The sequence below is a fragment of the Pavona decussata genome, unplaced genomic scaffold (genome assembly GCF_977016875.1).
Source record: "Pavona decussata unplaced genomic scaffold, jaPavDecu1.1 SCAFFOLD_121, whole genome shotgun sequence".
NCBI lineage: Eukaryota > Metazoa > Cnidaria > Anthozoa > Scleractinia > Agariciidae > Pavona > Pavona decussata.
In genome coordinates, this window is record NW_028145535.1 from 11,435 (window position 1) to 37,076 (window position 25,642).

At 37.5% G+C, this 25,642-nt stretch overlaps 2 pseudogenes; both read left to right on the top strand.

Annotated features, from left to right (window-relative positions):
* Window positions 1-406: 406 nt before the first annotated feature.
* Window positions 407-1,812, top strand: LOC146469613 (uncharacterized; annotated as a pseudogene).
* Window positions 1,813-20,559: 18,747 nt separating this feature from the next.
* LOC146469614 (uncharacterized) lies at window positions 20,560-21,855 on the top strand (annotated as a pseudogene).
* The last annotated feature ends 3,787 nt before the right edge of the window (window positions 21,856-25,642 follow it).

Sequence of the window (25,642 nt, forward strand, 5' to 3'; positions counted from 1 at the left end):
TAGCCCATCGATATGAAAATAAAATAAAATAATAATAATAATAATAATAATAATAATAATAATAATTTTTTTAAAAAATTTTAATGAGAACTCTTTATTAACATATTTCAGACAAATTGCTATTCACAATTTAAAAGTAGAAATAAGAACTATTAAAAACTATTTATAATTTATTTCGATGAAAAAGAGACAACTTTCAAGCCGTTTCTAATAATAATAATTATAATAATAATAATAATGATAATAATAATAATAATAATAATAACTAATAAATAATAATAATAATAATAATAATAATAATAATAATAAATAAAATTTCATGTCCAATCAGATTGCAAAAAAATATGGGGCAAAAAAAGTAATTTCGGGGACATTTTGCAATTTCTGTTGCCAAAATTCCCCCTTTTCAATATAAAAATGGATGAATTCAACTACTTACAGTTTTTAAACGACGACAATGATCTTCTTTCGGGTGAAGAATTACTAGCAGATGATTTTCCAACTTTTGCTGTCAGTTTTGATCAAATGGTCGCCGACGTTTCTCCAAATATAGCTGAGGTTCCGCACGATCTCGAGTCCACGGTAACGAAAACAACAACAACCTAACATAAAGAAGCAGCAGACGTTTCAAGATTTCCTGTAGTTTGAAACGAAGATATCGAAGAGCTCAAGTCAATTGCAGTAAACAAAAATACTTCCCACTCGACAAAACGGTGGATGAATGTTTTTAATTGTTGGTGCTCCTCCCGCCATTTTGACCTCCACATTGAAACAATGTCGCCCGAAGAACTTGACAAGGTCCTGGGCAAGTTTTATGCAGAAGTTAAGAAAAAGTACGGCGGTGGTTACGAGCCGGAATCCCTAAAGATCGTTCAGAGTTCCATTGAAAGATATTTAAAGGAAGAATATTATCCAGTGAGCATCGCACGGTAGAGGGAATCTCACAACTTTCAGGAAATACTCAATGCGAAGGCGATTTCCCTGCGCCAACGAAGGAGAGGTAAACGACCGAACAAATCCCAGCCACTAACACCAAACGAAGAGCCAGCCCTATGGGAGAAAGGTCAGTTTGGTGACTTCAATGGCAAGGTCTTGACAAATGTCAACTTTAAAAAATTAACCGAGCAACTTGGTTTACGAGGTTGCCAAGAGCACTACGACGCCTACGTCAAGGACCTTGTCGTAAGGCAACGGGAAGACGGGAGCGAGGTGGTCGAGTTTCGTGAGGGGCCGCCAAAAACAAGAAACGGTGTGCTTGATGTCAGACGAAGAACCACACCACAAGTAATGTGCAGCACCGATGGCGGCAAACACGACTCCATTCCACTGTTCAAGCTCTTGTTGAGCAAGCGACCTGAAGGAATGAAGGACAACGGGCCGCTCTACTTAAGCGTAATTAAGCCTCCAAATCAAAGGATGTCTGGCACATAATGGGCCAATGGGTCAAAATACAATCGGCACCATTATGAAGTCCATGGCTTCCTGTCTCATGACTAACAAGAAGATTACGCCACAGCATGAGAAAAACACTCGTCGCCAAACTGAAGAAATCCGGTCAGCTGCGCCATATCATCTGTGAAATCACGGGTCATTCACAGGAATCTTCTTTGGGTGACTACGACGAAATTGCTGAAAATCAGAGAAAGGAACTTGCTCACGTGATAAGTGGATTGCGCCTAGTGGTTTCGGCACCAAAAGACTTACGCACATGTTAGACTTCTTGGACCGTGGATCAAGCGATTGCCGTCAAACAACGAGCTCTCTTGTCATCTATTTCCTGAAATCACGCGTATGATTTCAGACCAAATATATCGTCATTTCATTTTTTCCCCCTTGTTAGCTTCTCCTAATAGCGGAGCTCTCGCGCGCGCCGCAGGCGCCCGCAGCGGAGCCCCATAGCTAAGAGAATTTGGTAACCCGTGAATGCTAGAAAATTTGGTTTGGTTATGACGTCACTTGTGTCCGTCCATGCGACCGTCCGTACGACGTCCGCAGCGCAGCGGTTGTTTCGCCCGAAAGTCTATTCGCCCGACGGTATATCGCCCGGACTCACGTCGATTAGAGCGATGTTTTAAATAATAAAATGGAAAACTTACATTAGAATAAATAACTATAAGGCCTACACGATAAAACGAGGGATGTAAAATCAGTAAAAATTGTTCAAACAAACTAAAAGAGGTCCTTACGTTGAGGTGCCGAGTTTCTCCGAGATGTTAGGGATTTACCTACAAGATGATTGATTATGATTTCAAGACAAATAGCTGCATGTCGACTTGTAACAAATATTATTTAATTGATTTATTTTTGTCAGCGGGAAATTTTACCGCGAAGTGAAAACTTTGAACTAATTATGAAATCCATATGGTATTTGTGAATACGGTGTATTTCGTCGTGCGAATCGACGCAAGTTCTATTCTGGCGAAACGCTTTCGGGCGAGTCGACTTTGGGGCGAAACAACCACAATTAGTTAGTACCACAGGAAAACTTAGGTTGTGTGAAGCTGTGCTGCAATCGTGCCGCGACCATTGTTTGTTTAGCGTCTTCCTCTACTAACTATGGCGGGAAGTTGCTTTTAAGAAATACACAAAGACATTTTGAAGACAACAAAATACAAAGTCAAGTTATGTAGCCGACAGCGGGAGAAACAGCAAGACGATTAGCGGCGGGAGAAACAAATCGACTTACACATCATCAGAACTTTGAAGTGGAACCATCTTACTCCGACCCAGCGCGACGAATCGTTGAATTTTTCCTCTTGAAGTGAAACGTTTCGCTCTCTTGATGTTGTAAAACGAATGGAAAATCAGGAATTAGAATAAAAGGACTGGTTATTCTCAGAAGAGGCGAGTATATTCATGTTATTTTGTTGACAAAACTTTGCTTGTTTGCTGTCTTGCAAGAACTTGTTGTTTTGCAGCGTTGACACGCCGTTTACTGCTAAATAGTGCTTACTTCCCAGGATTCTTTTGAGCTCACTTTTTTCGGTCCATGTTCATTATTTCCCTTGGAGTTTTATTTTCTAATCTACTCCAAATTTTGCCTTCCAACAGCGGGAGAAAGAGTATAAATACGACTCGCGGCCGGTGGGAGAGTTGGCGTAAACAGCAACCGAAACTTGAAGTGAACTCATTTTACTCCAATCCGGCTTGACAAAACGTTGGATTTTTCCTCTTAAAGTGGAATGTTTCGCTCACTTAGCGTTGTAAAACGAACGTAAAAATTAGCAGTGAAATAAATGGACTGGTTATTCTCAGAAGAGGCGAGTATATCCATGTGATTTTGTTGACAAATCTTTGCCGGTTTGCAAGATATTGATTTCCTGCACTGTCTGACACGCAGTTTAGCTTTTAAATACTGCTAGTTTTAGAGCAGTCTTTTTCCCCCTTTTTTCGGGCTTTTTTAAATTTTTTTTCCTTAGAGTTTTATTTTCTAATCTCCTCCAATTTTGCTTTTCAACAGCAGGAAAAACAGCAGGGCAACTAGCGGCGGGGGAAACATGGACTCTTTTAGAGGCGGGATAACATAAACAGCGGCCAAAGAAAAATCATTTTACTCTGATCCGATCGACGCGACGAAACGTTGCATTTTTCCCCTTGAAGTGAAACGTTTCGCTTACTCAACGTTGTAAAACGAACGAAAAATCAGCGATGGAATAAAAGGACTTGTTATCGATCTCCAAAGAGGCGAGTATGTTATTTTATGTGATTTTGTTGACAGAACTTTAATTTGCTGCTTTGCAAAGTGTTGACACTGCAAATTGTTTAACTTTTGTAAAAGCTACTGCTAACGCCAGAGCAGTCTCTTGTGCTCATTTTTTGGTCCATGTTTGTTATTTCCCTCGGAGGTTTATTTTCTTATCTCATCCGGTTTTGCTGCATTTAAGAAAATTTGATTCTCAGGTAAAAATATAGCTAGTCTAACAAACGTCTTGCAATACACTGTGAAAACTACTGACAAGTTTTTTCTCGCATATATTTCTATTTTAACATTTATTTGTGGCAATCTTTACAGAGAACAAACACAAATACTTAAAAGAATAGGATATAAGGGCAAAGATTTAGATTTGTGAGTATTATTATATTTATTCGCTTGTTTGTGCAAATTTTTTAAAGATCGTTGTTTAGTTTATTTCTGTACTGATTGCTATATATACACAAGTTCGCCTTGAAAAAGAATAATAACAACAGAAAAAAACATATATCAATAGGAAGCTATAGGAGGAAGTACCCGTCCTGAATATTTACCTTCAGTGTACATACATGTAATATTTTGATACTTGATTTTGGACCCCCACTCACCTAATCATGTAGCTTAGAATGCCTCTTTTACTGAAATGGGTTTTTGGGTTCAAAAGGATACCTCACTACGTTGTATAACAGGTAGTATATGTATTCACATAAAGCCGACTATAATTTAAAGTTTGATTTTGAAGCGGCAGGGGTATTTTGCAGAATGCTGAATGCCGAATTCATAGAAGTCCTTTCATGGAATGGCTGCCATAACAACAACGTAAAGCTATAAATGTCTGTATAACCAGTGTTTAACCCTAGACAGTTAAAAGAGAAGTGCTTAGACCTAAATAACTTCATTCGTTGCTTAAAGGGGAAGTACCATGGGATTTAATTGACCTCTTTTGTTAAAAATGGTGAAATAAGACCTTCACTTTACTACAAAATAATTCTAGAACAATGAGAGGAGAAAAATCAATTCAATTCTTGACAGGAATGACTCATGATTTGTCCTAGCACATTTTGGAAACAAAAATACGAGAACTTGAAAAACATAAGCTCAATATTTTTGGAGTTTCAATCCATTGCAACCTACTCTGTCCCTGGCCAGAGGCACTAATCAACAGTTTTCTTGCACTGGGGTGATAATTTATAGCAAACCTAGTCACCAATTTTTTTGTTTCTGTTGTCAGACAGACATTTTTCGGTTTTGAAATTACATCAAATTTTCGTGATACTTCCCCTTTAATACTAAACTGTCATAGGTAGCATAAAATGCAACATTCAGCATTCAGCAAAATACCCCTGCCGGTTAAGCAACAAAAAATATTATTAAGGTCTAAGCACTTTTCTATACTATCTAGGGTTAAGCAATTCACCAATAATATTTAACGCAAAGCGTGTGGCACTCCGTTCACATCTAGTGCTGCACCTTTTCTTTGCCGGTGATGGTCAAGTTCACTCTCGCTATCATCACTCACTCCCACTAAACATCCCCTCACTTTCACAGCACCATGTTTCACCCACAGCAACAGTGTCGTCTCCATCACTTTGATGATCAGATAAATCAGATTTCAAGTGAATGTCAAGTTCAAAACCATGAAGAGATTTTAACCCTGCAGTCAATAGTAGTAACTCTCTCCAATATTTTTATTGTAATCCTTGTTCTCGGTTTCGTCAGTTCTCGATGGTTGCTTGATTTTGCAAATCTTTGGAGAAATGGAGATGATTTAAATGGTCTAGGTATAATTTAACTAGCTCCTCAGAAGCCACAAAGGTACACTATAGAAGAAAAGTCTGTAATTTCCTTCACTGTGTTTAGCTTTCCTTCATTGAATAATTTTTTTATTTGCGCTCTAGGCATAAAGTAATCAACTGGTTGTGCTGTTTCGTCTAAAGAAGTAGCCAGAGATTCAAAGACACTTTAATTTGTACCTTAATTATTTTTTCTTCAGCCGGGAAAGGGTGAGGAATAATTTTCTGCTCATCATGGAGCCAGCCAACCAATTTTTGCATGAAGCGCACTGCTGCTATTTCTTAACCTTGTAGGACTATCTTTGACAAATTCCATGTATAACTCTCAGACATCATGGTGATCATTTATTTTATGGTAACAAATTCAAGAAAAATAATTATAGCCTGGGACATTTTTTTCGCTGAACTTTCTTATCCCTTCATGAAATTATGATTAGCTGGGTAGAGTTGAAAAAAAAAATGCCTCCTCCCTCTCTGTTACAAATGCCCTTAAATGTAATCTGACAGAACAGGTACATCTTCAATGCGCAATGCTGTCATGACCAACCCTCCATGCATTTCCCTCTATTCTTTATCTTCGGGATTTTCATACTCAGCTAGTCACAGCTATCTTCTAAATTTCTCTGTCTGATTTGTCTTGAAAAATGATATTCCCAGTTTATAGAACTGCTATCGATAATGGCTAGCATCTCCAACTGCAGAATTAGTTCTTTCAGATTCCTCCTGGCCACTGTCTTCATGTGCTCGATGTATCCTGATGAGGTAATCAGAGTCTCCAAATTCTGGACATTTCGGTATCTTGGAACCTGACTTTATCAAACAACATTATCTTACCAACATTATTTGTGATATAGATCACATTTAAAAATGGCTGCAATTGTATTTCTTCTCCAGAAAAATTGATTTTTAAAGACAATCTATTGGTATGTTAAAGAGATTGTACAGTTACAATTAATTTGTATGATGACTGAACATTTTTTTTTTGAAAAAGAAGGTAGAGGGCTAGAACAATATAACTATTGTGCATGGAATATTAGAATGATTCCTTGGCAAAGCAATCAACAGCTATTTATATAAATGTGGTTTATGACATAAAACCACTGCATTCTCTATGCAGTGAATGTCAGCCTTTTTATCATTTTAATTTTTAGTAAAGGATTTTTTAAAGTGAAATTTATTAGTTACCGGTAATTATAATGCAAATGTCATTAAATGTTAAGACTCCAGAAAATGCTTGTATTTTCCATTTTAGAGGAGGTTTTAAGTTAAAAAGGGTGATAGAGGGGGGGGGGGGGGGGGCTGGGGCATGTATTTTACCATGGTTTGCAGGATAGCTCATGACGTGGGGGGGAGGGGGGGGGGCAGGAAAAAAATTTTTATTTTAGAACATCATCGGGTAGGGGGGGGGGGGGGGCTTCCAAAATATGAAAGGGAGAATTTTATAAATAATCATAGGCCCCCATATGCATAAATACATCAGTGACCAGTGGTACAGTTTTCTAAACCTTATCACCTAGTCTGGTATACATCTTTTTCAGTAACATAAGGAAAAACACTAATATTATTTTCTTTTTCCATTCTGTCCGCTGGGTTTATGTAAAATCTTTATTTACAGCTGTATATAAGAACAGTTTAAACCACTGATTGTTTTGAAGAATGAAGTAATAAAATGCTTTTAATTTGCAATATTTTAAGCAAAATATTAGCTGTACATCATTTTGTGAATTCAGAAGAGGACTATTATATGCACACTCAACTCTCTTTAAGCATGCTTGTACCTTCCATTTTTTTTCTCGGAAAAACCAGATGATGAAAAGTAAAGTAAGAAATATTTTTGCAGAATGCTTATTAAATGATACATGGTAGGTTAATCTTGCTGTGTAAAAATGAATGGGACTTCTCAGATGAGGTGCTATCCAGAAGCTGGAGTGATGTTTGAGGCTGCAGCGGTGTAATGTTTAGCAGTCTAATGACTTCTTCAATTGGGATTTTGCATGTAAAGACAAAAGGTTAATAGGTTGAAGCAAGGCCTGTACTTAAATTGAGAAACCAGAGAATGAAATCTGCAGGGGAAATTTTTGTGGTGAAGAAAGCCCCTTAATTTTCTTCTCAGTATTACCTCAGTAAGGAAATGTGGTCCATGCAAGGTAAAGTAAAACTCTTTGACTTTGGCAGGATTCAAACCCATTACCCCAGGATTTTGATCACTGATGGACCAAATGTACTCACTAGGGCAATGGGAAATTTAAGTGGTTTCCTTCCCACACAGAAATTTACACTCCAGAGATAATTATTATCTGATTTCCCAGTTGTATAATCAGTACTGCACAGCACAAAATTTCATTATCCCTTAATTGTTGTGTTATTTCTTTACTTTACTCCTTGAGTGAACTCTCATGTAGCAACCTGTTAAAAAAACTGCTGGGGATAACTGACCCCATAACTGCCTGATGGGTTTTTTTGGTAAAGATTTTGACAGGGACAGTTGAGGATTTAATTACCCAAGTGTTATTTGATTCCATGTCAAACAATTTGCTTACTTTAAAAACCAGGTAGCAAATGGCTAGGGACTGCAAAAACATTTTTTTCCTGTTGAATAAATTATTAGACTTACGAAATTTATTGCGCTCAACAATTACATAGAAAGAACGTACTCCTTACACAGATTGGAGTCGAGATTGTATGGGACAACCAATTAACTTGATTGCCATGAATGAAAGGATCTTGGGACAATTGAATCTGGCACCCCCTGCAGAATTTTTAGGGGCAGATGATATCATCACCAACTTGGTAAAGGAGGGAGAACCTAGGATTGAGGTCAACAAAATATGCACTCTCTAATTAACAAATCGACGGCAGTTTTCTATGGTCTATACTCTTATAGACCATAAAATGACGTCACAAAATGTTTAAAACTCAAGTGGAACCACGAGCCGCAGGTGAGTGGTCTCGCTGCTAAGTTTTGGACATTTTATGGTCTATAAGAGTATAGACCATAGAAAACTGCTGTCGATTTATTTTTTACAATAACATGGAAAAAGTATGAGTGGAATTGGCTATTTTTTTCGTTGAGAAAGTGTGCGCGTTACATCTGATGTCATTTTTATTGTCTGTACTCTTAAATTGGGAAAATTACACTGCATTCTTACATGTAGACGTAGATTAAGTTAAAGTGCACCTAACCCCTAAATTTTTTTTTTCGCTTAAACAAATCCTCCTATTGTCTGGATTATTCCCTCGCAAAAAGACATCTTGACTCTCTAGTAAATCAATATCAAAGGCTGGTGGAACTGAGCACCTAGTTTTGAGATTCTACAAAAACCAAAATAAACAACTCTATGTATACAAGAATGGCTATCAACCTGGGAAAAACAAATTTTTAAAATGAGCTTTTTAATCTAATTTATTGAATTAATCAGCTACAAGTGCAGTATTTCAAAGAAAATAGAAAAATAGCTTTGTGTCATTTGACTTGAAATATTTATCCTGTATTCAAACATTCTCCAATGTGCATCTCCCTCAAACAGAACCTAAACATCAACAAAAAAAATCACTCAATTTGACTAGAAAACGATGAAATTTAAAATATTTTGAAAATCCCCATGATTAATGACTCGTTTTTTAATTGGTCCGCATTTTGAAACGATCTCTTAGTATTGTGCATATTATGTAATATAGCCGACCACATGAATTCATATAATGACACTGGCCTACTATTGTCCGTATTAACTTGCAATTTTAACATTATCTTGATTAAACATCAAAGGTTTCTTTTAGAAAATTGCTCCCCCTAGTACAAAGGTGCGTGTGCATCCATTCATAACCTGACAAATATTTGAAGTTAGTCCTTACCTACTAGATTGACAGAGCCGTCGGACCTTTTGCCTTTCGCCGACACAGGAAAACCCCTTCTACTTTTGACATTTATCACACTAAAAATTTTCCTTCAACCCAACTGATCTGCTGTAGAACGGAACATTTTTCACACAGTCACGCAGGAAAAATAAGATGAGGCGACTAGGAAAACTTCGATCGCCTCCAAATTTGAAAACTTCTCCTAAGTTTCCCAGCGCTTAAAAAGCTCCTTGATCCACCACGCTGATTAGATGCACCATCCTAATGCAGGAAGACGTCTAAACACAGCTATTTTTATCCAAATCTCTAGAACAAAGCAAGACAACTAAATTCTCCAAATCGTCCGCCATATTTTGTTTATGAAATTGAAGTTCGCGCGTGTGTACGAAGAATCTGGGTACTAGCAATCTTGGTTCCCACGCGCGGGGGCTCTGGGGACGAGATTGCGACAAATCGGCGTTAAATAATTGTGCCCTCTGGATTACATTGTCATTGTTTATGGGCAGTTTGCTGCCTATCCACTAAAAGTAGATATAACTGCAGAAAGGATGAGGAACTGGTAAGGTTACTACGTTCATACGATAAGCAGATTTCTATAAATGTTATGAAAAAAATTGGAGCTCCGCTTTTAGGCTTGGCTAAATATATATTATTCTGGCGAGAAAATATATCAAGCCTATGCTTTGAATGTATTGAGGGAAAAGAAAACAGCCAATGATAGCCTTTGGACGTACAATTGGTGATAAAGTAATGCAAACTTGACTCATTCCCCTAGTTAGGGATTCTTTTACTGACATGTCTGTCTCACATTTGAATAAAAGCATTCGTCCACTCTCAGTTTCCTTCTGTTTTGGTTGGGTAATTGTTGGTTTGATTTGTTTACTTTCGATTTTTTTTTAATCGGGCGACTTGACGGTCATTTAAACAAATGTTGGATAGGTTAGATAACGCCATTTACATTTGATGGGGGGATGGGGTGGGGTGGGGGTAGTGGACTTTTAAATCACCAAAGTTTAGTACTCTCTCTCTACCTCTGTGTTGTTGGTAAAAGAGGGCAACAACAAGCCTTCAAAGAACAACTGTCTCGGTCCTCGACTAGAACAAGCCGTATTTCGGCCGGTACTGAAAATAGTCACTTTAAATCCTATAAAAACAAAAGTTAAGAATTCAGTTAGCTTATTGGTGGGAAGTAAGATACACTACATTATGAAAATAGACTGAACAAAAGACACACGTTTGTTATAGTGAATGATGTTTTGAACCATTTTTATTTCATATTGGCAACAACAGGCGCTGTCAGAAATAACTGTTCATGGAATTAGGTACTTGCTACCTCCATCACTCACTCGCTCATTACGTACATCTCTATTACTTACTTGTTATTGACTTACTTACTTACTTACTTACTTACTTACTTACTTACTTACTTACTTACTTGCTTACTTACTTAAAGTTGTAGATTCTGTACATGTGCAAGCTAACTTGCCGGTATCGTGAATTTTTAAAAGGATGAAACTAAAATAAGCCCCCCTTGGGCTGCCTTACACAGTTTGTAATCATTAGAAGATGGTTCTTACCTTGCGTTACTCTTGTCCTTTACAGTTTTTCGAGAAATTCAGCGCTTTCCAAATTTAGGTCATAATTTATGTAAAAATGATAAGCAAACTTTACACGATTATATCCAATAAACTATGAGATTTTAATTATTCCTTTATCTTGGGAATCTTTATGACAGATAAGTCCTTGCAAGTCAGCAAAAAGCTTTAGGGTCTTGTAAATGCGCGCGATTTCGAGCAATGCAAACATATAGAAATTATAGTTTTAGCTATTTGTTGTCGTTTGTCAGCGTTTAAGAGTCGTTCTCACAATGAAAGCATTTTGTTAAAAAATCGTAGTTTTTTTTCCTTCAAATTTTTTCAGGGCCCCAATTGATTAACTAACTACCCGGATTCTGAATTTCATGGTAATTGAAAAACTATGACAAAATAAAGCAATAAATATCATAGTTTATTAGATATAATCGTGTACAGTTTGCTTATCATTTTTACATAAACTATTACCTAAATTTGGAAAGCGCTGAATTTCTCGAATTGGGTCTTTGCGATTTTGGTGAAACTCAGTTCAGCGCAAGGCACTAATGCGCACTACGTGTAGCCGCGAGATTTTCACGAAAAAAGCCGGCAACAGCAGAATTTCGAGTCAGACCTCAAAGGGGCGTGGCACTATAACCACGTGACATTTACTCCGATCGCCCAAAAATTTTTGCTATATTGTAGATTGATCTATATGTTATCCATTCTATGTGTTAGACTTACGACAAAAGTAAAGGTACCAGAGAGCTTCAAAGTAGGATGGTACCGCCTGGGTCGAGTCACCTTAAAAAGAGAGTTGAATAACATACCTCATCTTCATGTAACATTTTCACCAATTGTCTCAGGCATTATCAGACCTCTTTGAACAACCACGGAAAACGTATAGTAATGACAAAAGCACTGGTGAGAGTCCTTGCTTGGGGAAGTGTCTTAATGTCCTCAGTAGCTGAGTTACGTGTGTAAAATCATTTATGTACGTCCCGCTTGAAATTAAAACGGAAGAATGAGATTGAAAAATCACACCGTCTTCCAATTGTGCTCAATTGTTTTCCAGAGAAAAAACAAACAAACAAACGGTCAAAAATTAAGGTAGCTCGTTTCATTTTTTTTTGGTTGCATGACATCATTGTATAACGCAATTTCAGGGATTTGATTTGCTTAGCGGCCATGGTATATGAGCCATTATACCATGCCGCAAGAAATAGCGACCATTATATTGCTTTTAGTTATTCTTGCAAAGCGAAATGAGCAAGATCTAGCTGTATTTCTTGCTTGTTTAAATAAAAGAAGCATTCCACTCGCACTCGTTGGATATGACATAATTATAGCCAAATCGGTACCACGCGCCTCGTTGGCTATCTATCATGTCATATATATTCAATTCGCGTTCGTGGAATAATTGTTAAGTATACTTTCCGCGCGCTCCTGTTACATGATACGCGTCACGTGGTATAAAACTGGACGACCGTTATCAAACAATAACAGAGCTCCGATTTGATATCCGTTGCCCGATTGAACGAAAAGAAAAAAAGAGGAAATATTTCATGTTTTCAGGTGTAAGCTGCTCTAGGCTAATGTAGTATATTACAGTCAAGTAAATTAGTTAGCTGGGTATTGTTTGCCTACAATCAATCTTTGGACATCACTGACTTTTCTGTATTTTTTAAATTAAAGCATGCGCGTTTCAAAAATCAACCAAGGGGTTGTAAAATAGATAAACCCTTTTCCCGATGGCTGGTACATCGGATGAAAAAGATCGTTCTTCACGTTGTCCTCGAAGCGATCTGTCCACTTTTCGGACAGTTACTCAGTCCTGGGCATGATCATCCGTTTTACCAGCCGCCTGAGGAAGTTTATTTATTAAATATATAATGACACGTATGGAGGGATTACTTATTAGAACTTTTGGTTACATGCTGTCGTCGCCGTTTCTTAATTTAACTAGTGATGTGTGTTAGGTCCCATTCTATGTTTCTTCAGGATTTATTTTCGTTTCTTTGGGGCCATATCCACACTAATGCCTTTTCAAAAGTATCCGTTTTCATCGAGGCGAAAACGAAGCAAATATTTCCATCCACACTAGCGTTTTTGTATCGTTTTCACCTGTCCACACTAAAACGCTTGAAAACGATAAAACCGACTGGGAACTGGGATTGCACCTGTGTTATCCATACTCCATCTTGGATAGATGCTCCGATTTGGACTGGAATCGATGGCATGGCATGTGACGCTTTTTACGTCAAAATTTTCAAGTCTCCGTTGTCCACACTAGAAAAGGAGCATTTTAAAAAACGATGCGTATTCAAATGTCTTCACTTTTGAAACCGTTTTCGAAAGTCTCCGATTTTATCGGCGTTTTCGGGCGTTTTAGTGTGGATGATAGGCGAAAGCTTATCAAAAAGTATGCATTTTCCAAGGAAACGCCTTAGTGTGGATGGGGCCTGATTGGCTTCAGTTTTTTCTGATCAATTGACGCACCGCTCGTCGCACGCCTGAATGTCTGCCATAGTTCAGCAGTGGATTTAATAATCCATTGAGGGTAACAAACACATAAATGAAGGGCGTGAAAGAATCAAACTCCAACTGAGAGAACCCCAGCGTTAGAAAAAGTAAGGGAGAAATAAGCGCTGGTAAGAAACTGAGACAAAGAACTAACAGGATTAAACCAACTGTTTTTGCCAATTTCTGTTCACGCCTTAATTTTGCCTGCATTTCTTTTCCGTACGGTTGTACGGAGACTCTCTGGCGCCTATTAGCAATGAATATTCCAGCATAGGAGGAAATTATACAGCAAATACAAATAAAGTAAAACGGAAATAGGAAAACTGGAAATAGAACCTTGGCATACTTTTGTATTGCCAGTACAAGAGAAAAGATCCAAACTACGGATGCCTGCTTGACAACACGTGACCGTGTCACGTGATTGCGGTACCACCAAGGAATGCTCACTGCCAGATAGCGATCTCTACTAATGATTGCTAGGTTTCCGATCGTTGCCACATAACAAAGAACTATGATTGAGTCTTGAACTCGGACAGTCTACCTAAAAAGTTAACAAAAGTAAATATTAGCCAGCAATATTACAATCCTGAAGAGGGTAGGGTGGGATACTACTCTGGGAGGCTACATTCGGCAGGGCCTCTTACTTCTTTTGGTGTCCCACAGGGGTTTAGGTCTGGGGTTTTTGAACATCCATATAAACAACGATCCAAGGCATGCCATACTTCGACTCTTTCGTTATAGGTGGTTTGCAACCAATCCCTGGAGATCCAAAAAGACCATGGCATGGGGGCCATGTTGGATAACAAAACAAATGGTTCATAATTATCTTTTGGATCTCTAGGGATTGGTTGCAGACCACCTATGTGTGGTTTGCATTGCCGCCATGTTGGTGGACAAAACAAAAAATAATTTGCTCACATAGTTTGCATAAAAAATGGCAGTTAACTCCCCGAGGGGAAAAATCTTATTGTTTCTGTCCACCAACATTTCCGCCACGATGTCAAATGCAATCCTCCAATACGCAGGCAACACCGAAATGCATTCCACTCGAACTTGACATCTGGCTGGGCCCAATGTCGATGTGCATATGAGGAGCATAACAAACCTAGATCTTGAAACAAAGCCCTTATTGAGTGTTATACAACGAATACTGAAACCATAGTTTTTGAATCGCCAAAAAGCTGAAAGCCAATAATGTAGACATTACCACATTCCATGGGAATTTACTTTTAAAGTAACAAAAATATTTCAAGTATCTTGGTGTAGTAGCAGACAAATCCTAATCATGTAACAACCGCCTTTCATATGTTGTCTCACAGAAGTTTTTACGAACTAAAAGCTATTAAATAGAGGTTTGTCTCATCTCACCCCAACTGGAGGACAATTTTTACCCATATTAACATATGACTCCTCGCTCCATATGGTGACCTTTCCCAGGTGACGTTTGGACGTGTATAACTTTTTTTAATATGTGAGCAGGCGTCGGCAAACTTTGGACTGTTTCAGAACATTGTTTGAGAACAAGATGCACGGTGTAGGTTAGTGTCAACCAAATTTCAACAGGTGGAATATTGCTCAAATTGAGATATTTCTTCTCTTAATGGACAAATATCAAATTTGTTTTAAAAAAACTTCCATTTTATAACATTTTAAGTTTTTTATTTAGTTTTGAGCAGTTTTCGTTCATATTACGTTGCTTTCTGAGGTTTTGTGGAATTCTTGAAATCCAGGTTGGAGTATCTAAGAAGGCCCCCGTTTGTAATTCATGGCGTAGTTCTCATGGCATCATTTGACATCATCACTGTCTGCTGCGTAACCCAAAGACATTATGGTCCTCTAAATGTCATTTTGACAGTTTTCATACTAAATTTTCATTCAGGGCAGTTTAGTTTACTTTACATTACGTTTGTGAGCTGTGACTTACACATGGACACAAAGACAGTTCAGTAAAGCCCCCCATTGTTAATTACATGACGTAAATAAAACTATCCAATCACCAACTTTTCTTTTAATAGCCAGATAAGATGACCCTGTACTTAAACTTGTTGGAAAAAATATCATTGGTTGGGGCCCGTCCAAGAAGAATCGCCCTTTCTCTCATGATCTTTTGCTATGACTGTACCTTACCTGGGCATAAGTGCTCATGTGTGACTGTCTGGATGTTTTTGACAATAGTAAATATTGCCCACAGAATATCAGTTACTGAGAGGCTACAAAGTAGTAGTAGCGATGGATGGTGTAGAGATCTTGTTCGTAGCACACCCATGAGAACGAGAAGGTTACAAATCAGTGATAGGGAAGCCAACAGCATTTCCACAGGTACGAGAACAAAGTTGGCCACGTTTCGCAAAGTCTGCTGTAGATCCTTAGGAATATCAGCGATCAGGCACGTTTCGTAGGGGAGCATTCCTGGGATTAGGGTCGTGTTGTTTAAGGTTGACAAAGCCTGAAATTAGACAAAAATGCACGGATTATTCATTGTCAATTATAGATAGTAAAAAATAATGGGATTTTCCCATGCTAGTTAAATGTGCTGAAAACTTCACTTTTCTTATCCCATGACTGAAATCGCTGATCCATTTAGCATTTAAAATTAGAATGTATGGTTGATATAAAACTGATGCTGGGTTAATTCCGATCAGCAAAGATTTTCCCGGCCAATACGGGCCAGGAGAACGGCATGAGGAGAATCGTGCCCGAGGTTTTGAGTACTGCCTAAGGCCGCAGGCTGAGGACCGTACTTAAAGGGGAAGTATTACGAAAATTTGATGTCATTTCAAAACCCAGAAAGGTTTGTCTGACAACAGAAACAAAAAAATATTGTCTAGTTTTGTTATAAATTATCATCCCAATGAAACAAAACTGTCGATTAGTGCCTCTATTCAGAGACAGAGTAGGCCGGTATGGATTAAAACTTGAAACAAATTTGGCTATTTTTTTCAAGTTCTCTCATTTTTGTTTCCAAAATGCGCTAGAATAGATCAAGAGATGTTCCTTTCAAGAATTGATTTGATTTCTTCCCTCTCGTTGTTCTGGAATTATTTTGTAGCTAACTTAAGGTCTTTTTTCACCATTTTTAAGAAAAGAGGTCAAAAACACCATGACGCTTCCCCTTTAAGATCAAGGGCTCAGGTTTTCCCTATACGGACCGACCAGTCCGCTGAATAGCAAACATGTAATTTTTCAGTTTTTATAGTTTTTAAGGTGAACGAAACGAATTTGTTTTCGAAGAGTCTATACGCCCGCTACGTGGCACTGTCACTCTCTTGTTAAATTTTGCTTATCAAGAAATCCATGCGTAAACCTCAGAGAAAAAGGCTAGGCTAAAGATAAAACAGACTTCAAATATATCCTGGAATAACAAATGGGAAAAAATAATAACGATAATAAGAAAAAAACTGTGATATTTCATAGAAAGCGGTACAGAGAGAAACCAAACAACGACCTTCTCACAAACAGGCGAACAAATGTTCTGCGTAAGCTTTGCTTTGATGAAAATATAATCACGCTTATTCGCTTTTGACCCCAAAAGCGAACAAAAAGGCCTTTGAGTATAACCTGGCTTTTTATTCCATTGCCAATTTTTCGTTCGTTTTGCAACGTTCGTGAACGAAAAGTTGTATTTCAAGAGGAAAAATCCAATGATTTGTCGCGCCGAAAATCAAATAAAATCACACTAATTTCAAATTCCCCTTGGACGAAATTTCCTAAATAGACTTTCAGTGAAGATTACTCAGAGATCTTTAAAATATCCGACTTTGTATCTTAAGGCTGGTTTCCATATGATCGCAGAGTGATCGCAGACGATCGCAAAAAAAGGCTGTTTCCATATAATCGCAACGATCGCAGAGCCGACCGTAGCCATACGCGTTGGTCAGCAGAAATGTCAAATATACACGCGCGTGTAGGTTGAAGTGCATTTTGCTGCAAGCAAATTTTTACTTCTTCTGATTTTCATGAAGCGACGTCGTCGTCAGCTCCAAAACCGCCTTGAACATCGGCTTCCCCGGTCGCCGATAAATTAAACTTTTGCCCAATTTTTTCCCAAAAGTTGGCCTTTTTGTTCTTGTCTTTAAAATCTTTGCTGTTGCGATGGTAAACACATTCATAACGTGAAACTTCCTCCATAAATTCCTCGTTACTATTATCTCAGCCATGACGACAACGAAATACGTAGACTGTTCGTACAATCGAACACACGAGCATTGAATCGTGGGAGAGAACTCGAAATATTATGGGGTGCGTTTCGATCGCTGATCGCAAAACTTTGGTTTCCATATGATCGCACAATCGCAATTGATCGCAGGGGATCGCAGATAAACGCAGACGATCGCAGAAGTTAGAACATGGTTCTGTCTTCTTCGATCGTCTGCGATCACGATCGCAGGATCGCAGACGATCGCAGAAGTATGTTTCCATATGATCGCAGACGATCGCAGACCTTATTGCGATCTGCGATCTGCGATCCGCGATCATATGGAAACCAGCGTTTAATATTTTAGGTAATTGTTTGTTCTCCTTCAAGATCGTCACAAAACGGTGCTGCTAGGATAAAAAAAAAATTACGCGGGCAAGTAAAAACTTAAGCAGCGTTGCAAGGCGTTTGGTTGATTACTTAAGATAAGAATGATTTTTTTTAAACATGAAGCAAAATGGGACGAGAAATTTCTGAGAAAATGAAACTCCAGGGGAAATAACGAACATGGACCTAAAACTGAGCTCAAAAGACTTGTATTTTGTGAGGAAGCCTTATTTCATATATGCCTCGTGGTAAATAAGAATCAGGATTAAAGTAAGGATTAGTTTCTATTTCTTCTTTGCTCTTCATGTCTTGCTGCTTAATTGTTAGAACGAAAACGAATAAATTCAAAACATGTACCGCTTTCTCTCGCCTCAAGTAATTCGAAACGATTTATTTTGACATCACAAGAATTGCATTAATTACTCGGTTAACCAACATTTATATCTTTTCAAAAACATTGTTTTCCTGCTCTGGATTCATGATTTTAAAATTTGCATTGTGACTGACGAAGGTCGGTGGATCCAAACGAAATATCCCACTTTTAAGTTTCAATTGCGCTCTGAGTACAGAATTTTTATACTTTCAAATTTAAATCTTTTGTTTCAAAAGTCTGAGCAGAAAATTTCCCAGAGCAGCTCAAGGCAAAATTATTATGTTTCTTTCTGCGATCAGCGTCGCACTACTTAAGATAATTTTTTGTATCCTTTCAACGACGGCATCTATCGAAGACGCCGCAAAAAGGAAAAAAAGGGTAGAAACTCGGGGTTGGATGAAACAGCCGCTCTGCGAGAACTATAGATCCTAATATATTTTTTTGTCGTGCCCTGTAAAACCACTAACTTGAAATGACTACCCAATTCAAAGTTTTCTAAAAAAAAAAACGTGAGCTTGAATTGTGAATTTTTCATTTTCCGTTTTATCACGATGCTTCGAACTTCTCCTACCAATCTATTCCTGGACACTACTTCCAAATAGTACAAGTTAGTACAATATGAATGAATTTATGCTTTTTAACTGAAGTTTTCGTTGGCGTTGCCTTCGTCACTGCTTAAGTTCCCTACTCTCACGATGTCAGGCTCCGACATCTCGAAACTCTCGCCGCCTCCAATTGGAAGTCTGCTCAGTCCTTGTCAGCTGTTCAATTTAATTTACAATGTGTTCATTGAAGAGAAAAAAATGGCAAATAGATATAAAATTTTACTATATCGGATAATTATGGTGTTACACTTACCATAAATGTATTTTCTCGTATTAAATCGTTTTTTTTTTACCCGAAGTCAGGGATAAAATTTCTCTTCTTATTAAGGCCAAGGAGTGAAAGTTATGGCGTAATAATTTAAAGACAATCTTTTTATTGCACATCAACTGTCATGCTCGCAAATTGTGCAATGCCGCCGTCGATCAAAAACCCATACAATTGCGTCATCGCGGCAAAATAAACCGAATTGAAAAGGATATCTACATTAGTGTGTTAAATTAAATTTCTTTGCGATTATCACTTAATCGTGAATTCATTTTGGGGCGCCAAATAACAATAGCAATAAAACCGTTAAAAAAAAAACACGTTTCGAGTTTTTTTTTTCTGCGGTGCCACAAGTGAACTTGAAGTGCCTGAAGTGTCATGCACTTATAAATACAAAAAACACAAACGTATTTCCAAATAATCCTTTCATGAAACCGATTTAACACTATCAATAATTCCATTTCTTTTAATTTTACGTTCGCTAATATGTTATGTCATGTTCTATTGTTTAAAAATTCGAGAATTATATTCTTAGCACTGCTTTTGTTTGAAGTAAAAAAGCAAAAAAAAAAAGTAGCTTCAAATGGAGACGAAAAATTTCCTTAATTAAAAACTTCAGTATCAGTAAAGTTACCTCAAACGAGAAGAAAGCGATGTTATCCATTTAAGAAAGATGAATTCCTTTCTTTTGTATTTTGGGATTGGGAAAAATATTCCTTTTTAACCAAAAAAGCCTTTATTTCAACATTTGACCATGGTTGTTTTAAAACACAAGACTGTCAGTTTACAGATACAAAGATAGCTTCAGATATTGATATTTTCAGGGTTTCTAGTAATCTTTTTGAGATTTAAAAAATTAATACACCCATTTTGAAATCACTGGTGATCCTTGCAATCTGATTGGCTCTCAACAGTGCAATTTATTCACGAATCTCACATTTTTCCTCTAACTCGCATTTTTTGTAGCCCATCGATATGAAAATAAAAGAAAATAATAATAATAATAATAATAATAATAATAATAATAATGATAATAATAATAATTTTTTTTGAAAATTTTAATGAGAACTCTTTATTAACATATATCAGACAAATTGCTATTCACAATTTAAAAGTAGAAATAAGAACTATTAAAAAACTATTTACAATTTATTTCGATGAAAAAGAGACAACTTTCAAGCCGTTTCGAATAATAAAAATAATAATAATAATAATAATAATAATAATAATAATAATAATAATAATAATAATAAATAAAATTTCATGTCCAATCAGATTGCAGGAAAATATGGGGCAAAAAAAGTAATTTCGAGGACATTTTGCAATTTCTGTTGCCAAAATTCCCCCTTTTCCGTATAAAAATGGATGAATTCAACTACTTACAGTTTTTCAACGACGACAATGATCTTCTTTCGGCTGAAGAATTACTAGCAGATGATTTTCCAACTTTTGCTGTCAATTTTGATCAAATGGTCGCCGACGTTTCTCCAAATATAGCTGAGGTTCCGCACGATCTCGAGTCCACGGGCACGAAAACAACAACAACCCAACATAAGGAAGCAGCAGACGTTTCAAGATTCCCTGTAGTTTGAAACAAAGATATCGAAGAGCTCAAGTCAATTGCAGTAAACAAAAATACTTCCAGCTCGACAAAACGGTGGATGAATGTTTTTAATTGGTGGTGCTCCTCCCGCCATTTTGACCTCCACATTGAAACAATGTCGCCCGAAGAACTTGACAAGGTCCTGGGCAAGTTTTATGCAGAAGTTAAGGAAAAGGACGGCGGTGGTTACGAGCCAGAATCCCTAAAGATCATGCAGAGTTCCATTGAAAGATATTTAAAGGAAGAATATTATCCAGTGAGCATCGCACGGTCGAGGGAATCTCACAACTCTCAGGAAATACTCAATGCGAAGGCGATTTACCTGCGCCAACGAGGGAGAGGTAAACGACCGAACAAATCCCATCCACTAACACCAAACGAAGAGCCAGCCCTATGGGAGAAGGGTCAGTTTGGTTAATTCAATAGCAAAGTCTTCACAAAACAAATGTCAACCTTAAAAAATTAACCGAGCAACTTGGTTTCAAGGTTACCAAGAGCACTACGACGCCTACGTCGTAAGGAAACGGGAAGACGGGAGCGAGGTGGTCGATTTCCGTGAGGGGCTGTCAAAAACAAAAAACGGTGTGATTGTTGTCAGACGAAGAACCACACCACAAGTAATGTGCAGTGTCGATGGCGGCAAACACGACCCCATGCCACTGTTCAAGCTCTTGTTGAGCAAGCGACCTAAAGGAATGAAGGACAACGGGCCGCTCTACTTAAGCGTAATTAAGCCTCCAAACCAAAGGATGTCTGGCACATAATGGGCCAATGGGTCAAAATACAATCGGCACCATTATGAAGTCTATGGCTTCCTGTCTCACAACTAACAAGAAGATTACGCCACAGCATGAGAAAAACACTCGTCGCCAAACTGAAGAAATCCGGTCAGCTGCGCCATGTCATCTTTAAAATCACGGGTCATTCACAGGAATCTTCTTTGGGTGACTACTACGAAATTGCTGAAAATCAGAGAAAGGAACTTGCTCACGTGATAAGTGGATTGCGCCTAGTGGTTTCGGCACCAAAAGACTCACGCACATGCATATGTTAGACTTCTTGGACCGTGGATCAAGCGATTGCCGTCAAACAAAGAGCCCTCTTGTCATCTATTTCCTGAAATCACGCGTATGATTTCAGACCAAATATATCGTCATTTCATTTTTTCCCCCTTGTTAGCTTCTCCTTATATTCTGGCGAGAAAATATATCAAGTCTATGCTTTGAATGTATTGAAGGAAAAGAAAACAGCCAATGATAGCCTTTGGACGTACGATTGGTGATAAAGTAATGCAAACTTGACTCATTCCCCTAGTTAGGGATTCTTTTACTGACATGTCTTTCTCACATTTAAATAAAAGCATTCGTCCACTCTCAGTTTCCTTCTGTTTTGGTTGGTTAATTGTTGGTTTGATTTGTTTACTTTCGATTTCTTTTTAATCGGGCGACTTGACTGTCATTTAAACAAATGTTGGATAGGTTAGATAACGGCATTTACATTTGATGGGGGGATGGGGTGGGGTGGGGATAGTGGACTTTTAAATCACCAAAGTTTAGTACTCTCTCTCTACCTCTGTGTTGTTGGTAAAAGAAGGCAACAACAAGCCTTCAAAGAACAACTGTCTCGGTCCTCGACTAGAACAAGCCGTTTTGCGGCCGATTCTGAAAATAGTCACTTAATCCTATAAAAACAAAAGTTAAGAATTCAGTTAGCTTATTGGTGGGAAGTAAGATACACTACATTATGAAAATAGACTGAACAAAAGACACACGTTAGCTATAGTGAATGATGTTTTGAACCATTTTTATTTCATATTGGCAACAACAGGCGCTGTCAGAAAGAACTGTTCATGGAATTAGGTACTTGCTACCTCCATCACTCACTCGCTCATTTTGTTATTGACTTACTTACTTACTTACTTACTTACTTACTTACTTACTTCTTATTGACTTACTTAATTACTCACTTAACTAAATAATTAATAAACAGAGAACAAATTCAACGAACTGTTTCACTTTCTTGATCACTTCATTGCTTGCCAACCTACTTACTTATTTACTAGTTTCTTGCTCGTTGGCTTACTAAGATTATTGGAATATGAAAACTCCTTTTCTCTCTCCCTTAAAAATGGGAAAGGGGTCAGGTAAAATAAATAAATAAAAGAAATAATGAAAATAAATAAATAAATAAATAAATAAATAAATAAATAAATAAATAAGTAAATCAATCAATCAATCAATCAATCAATCAATCAATCAATCAATAAATAGATAAATAAATAAATAAATAAATATAGTGTTTGTTTTATCCTCGAATGCCATTTGGCAAAGATCTACCACTCCTAAAGTAGTTTAAACAAGAAGTTCCGCTATAAAAGGGCGAGCCCCTCCTTCATTTAACACCTTTGTGGGCGTGAAATGCAAATTTCGACGCTATTCAATCGTGGTAGGTTGTTGACTCAAGCGTCCTCTGAAAAATATGCCTCAAAAATTTATAATATCACCACAGCAACATAAGATACCAAGTTCTAATTTGCTTATCAAGGGTTATTCTGAAAACTAAGCCAATGTTATCGGTAAAAGTCGATGAAAAAGGCACACGTTGTTTGCCAGTTGTTTACGCTCTTATTGAAAACTGAAGGTGAGAATGAACTGGCCAGGCCCCTTTTATACCGGGACTTCCTTTTTAAGGGATGATTTGCATTTCAGAGTTAAATTGAGATACAAAGTATGCAAAACGCTAGCGCTGGTCAGGCTGTGAAAGTACGTCTTAGAAAACCTTTGGGTTGCTCAGTAGGTGGTGAACGAAGCATTTTGTGAGCATTAAATCATGGCCTTGTTAACATGAAATGTTGCACTGGCTTCCTGTAAGGCAGCGCATTGATTTGAAGATGATTTTAATTACTTTTAAATTTTGCGTAAAATGCCACCTTCTTATCTTTTCTTATCTGCTGATTTAATTGCTGTCGCGACTTCTCCTCTTTTAAGAGTGTTTTAATTACTTTTAAAATTTTGCGTAACATACTACCTTCTTTCTTTCTTATCTGCTGATACAAGAGAGATTTAGCATCCAGTTTACACGAAACGGCAAATGTCACCTTGCCGTTTCATGTATCACGTAAATAGCGTGAACCTTTTGACTTTAGCAAATTTTGAGAGTTTCGAAGAAGCTGTTTTGCGATTCACTATGGTGAGTTCATGAAGAAAAGTGCGGTAAGGAGTGAGTTATGGAGGAATTTTAAACAAGAAACTTAATTTGCCCTAGTATGACTTGTCAAAAAAAAAATATTGGAGTGCTTATTTTCAAAAATTAACTACTTATATGTACCTTGGCATATAAGGAAGAAATACTTGCGTAGTTCTCACGTAGACGGGAAACGCGAAATAGCTTTTTTTCACGAAGAAACGGCAACCGGTAACCGACAAACGCGAAAAATGGCGGGAAAATCGTGGAAACGTGGTCATTTTTGCCGTTCGCGTTTCGCGTATACGCGATGCTAAATCTCTCTATACTACGACGATGGCCACGGCAACAGCTTAATGAGCCAAAACAATCGCTCTGCACGTGCGTTCTACATTTTGGTACATTTCTTTGCCGTCCTCTGCAAAACAACAACGTGAGATGACCAAATTCTAGGTTTTTTGGAGAACGCGAGCACACGACGGTGAATTTTTCATCTTCTTTCTTAACTTGAACGCCACTCCTACCAGTTTGGTTCCTGGATAGTTCGCCATTTTTGTAAAAGTTGAGCGAGTTGAAATAACCGTGAAGTAGCACAATTGAAGTAAGGATATATTTTCATGTGACGTTTTCGTTGCCGTTACCGTCGTCGTTGCTTAAGCTCCCTAATTATCTGTGTCACGACTTCTTCTCGTTGTAGAGCCTACGGACAGTAACCATATTTTGCATGTTCCCTACTGTCAAATGACATAAGACTCTGAGTGATCGTGCTTTTATGATCATAACCCTGAGGTTATGAAATAGCTTACCAATCTGTCATGTTTTAGAATTAAAATGGAAACATTTTTGTTTAAGAAATTTTTTTTCATCATCAGTTGATTTTTTTAAATATTTCTCATCGATCTTTTAGAACATTTGTAAAGTGAAGCTAAACATTTGAATGGAAATTTCGCTTTCAAAATGTTATATAAATATCTTTTTTTAATATTAATAATAACTTTAATGAACATAGACATAATACAGCATAACAAGATATAAATACGAAATGTAAATACAATTCATAATACAAAATCAAGCTTAAAACAAAGACTCACTAAGTAACACAGTACGGTACTTGCACTACCTACAATACACCACGGTACTTACACGGCTTACAGTACAATGCTTACTTGCACAACTTACTTGTTATATAAATATCTACTAATTTTGTCCTAGTACTATCGGGTGCTGTCAGTGGCCAATTCAAAATACTGTAAAGATGAGATTTTATTCCTCAGTGTATCTAAACATCGCTTTTCTTGTCTCTACAACGCATTACAAATATGTCAGGCAACCAGTACTCGTCTTCATTTCATGTATGTAACTTTCTGTAATGTATCCAAAAAGCTAGTCACAATTTATTTAAAATTCAACAAATCTAATTAGAACGCCGACAGAAACGATCAATTCACCCCACCTCCCCACCACCACCACCAACAACAACAACAACAACAAAAAAGATCTGATCGCCAAGAAAATACCAAATAGGTGTGGAATGGCAGGTAACCAACTTGCTATTGGATAAATGTACGGAATTTATGGCATTTATGAACATTTCTCGCAAAGCGTATCACGCATTCACCCATATATGGCGAACACCATTTTAGAAACGACGTGTTTTG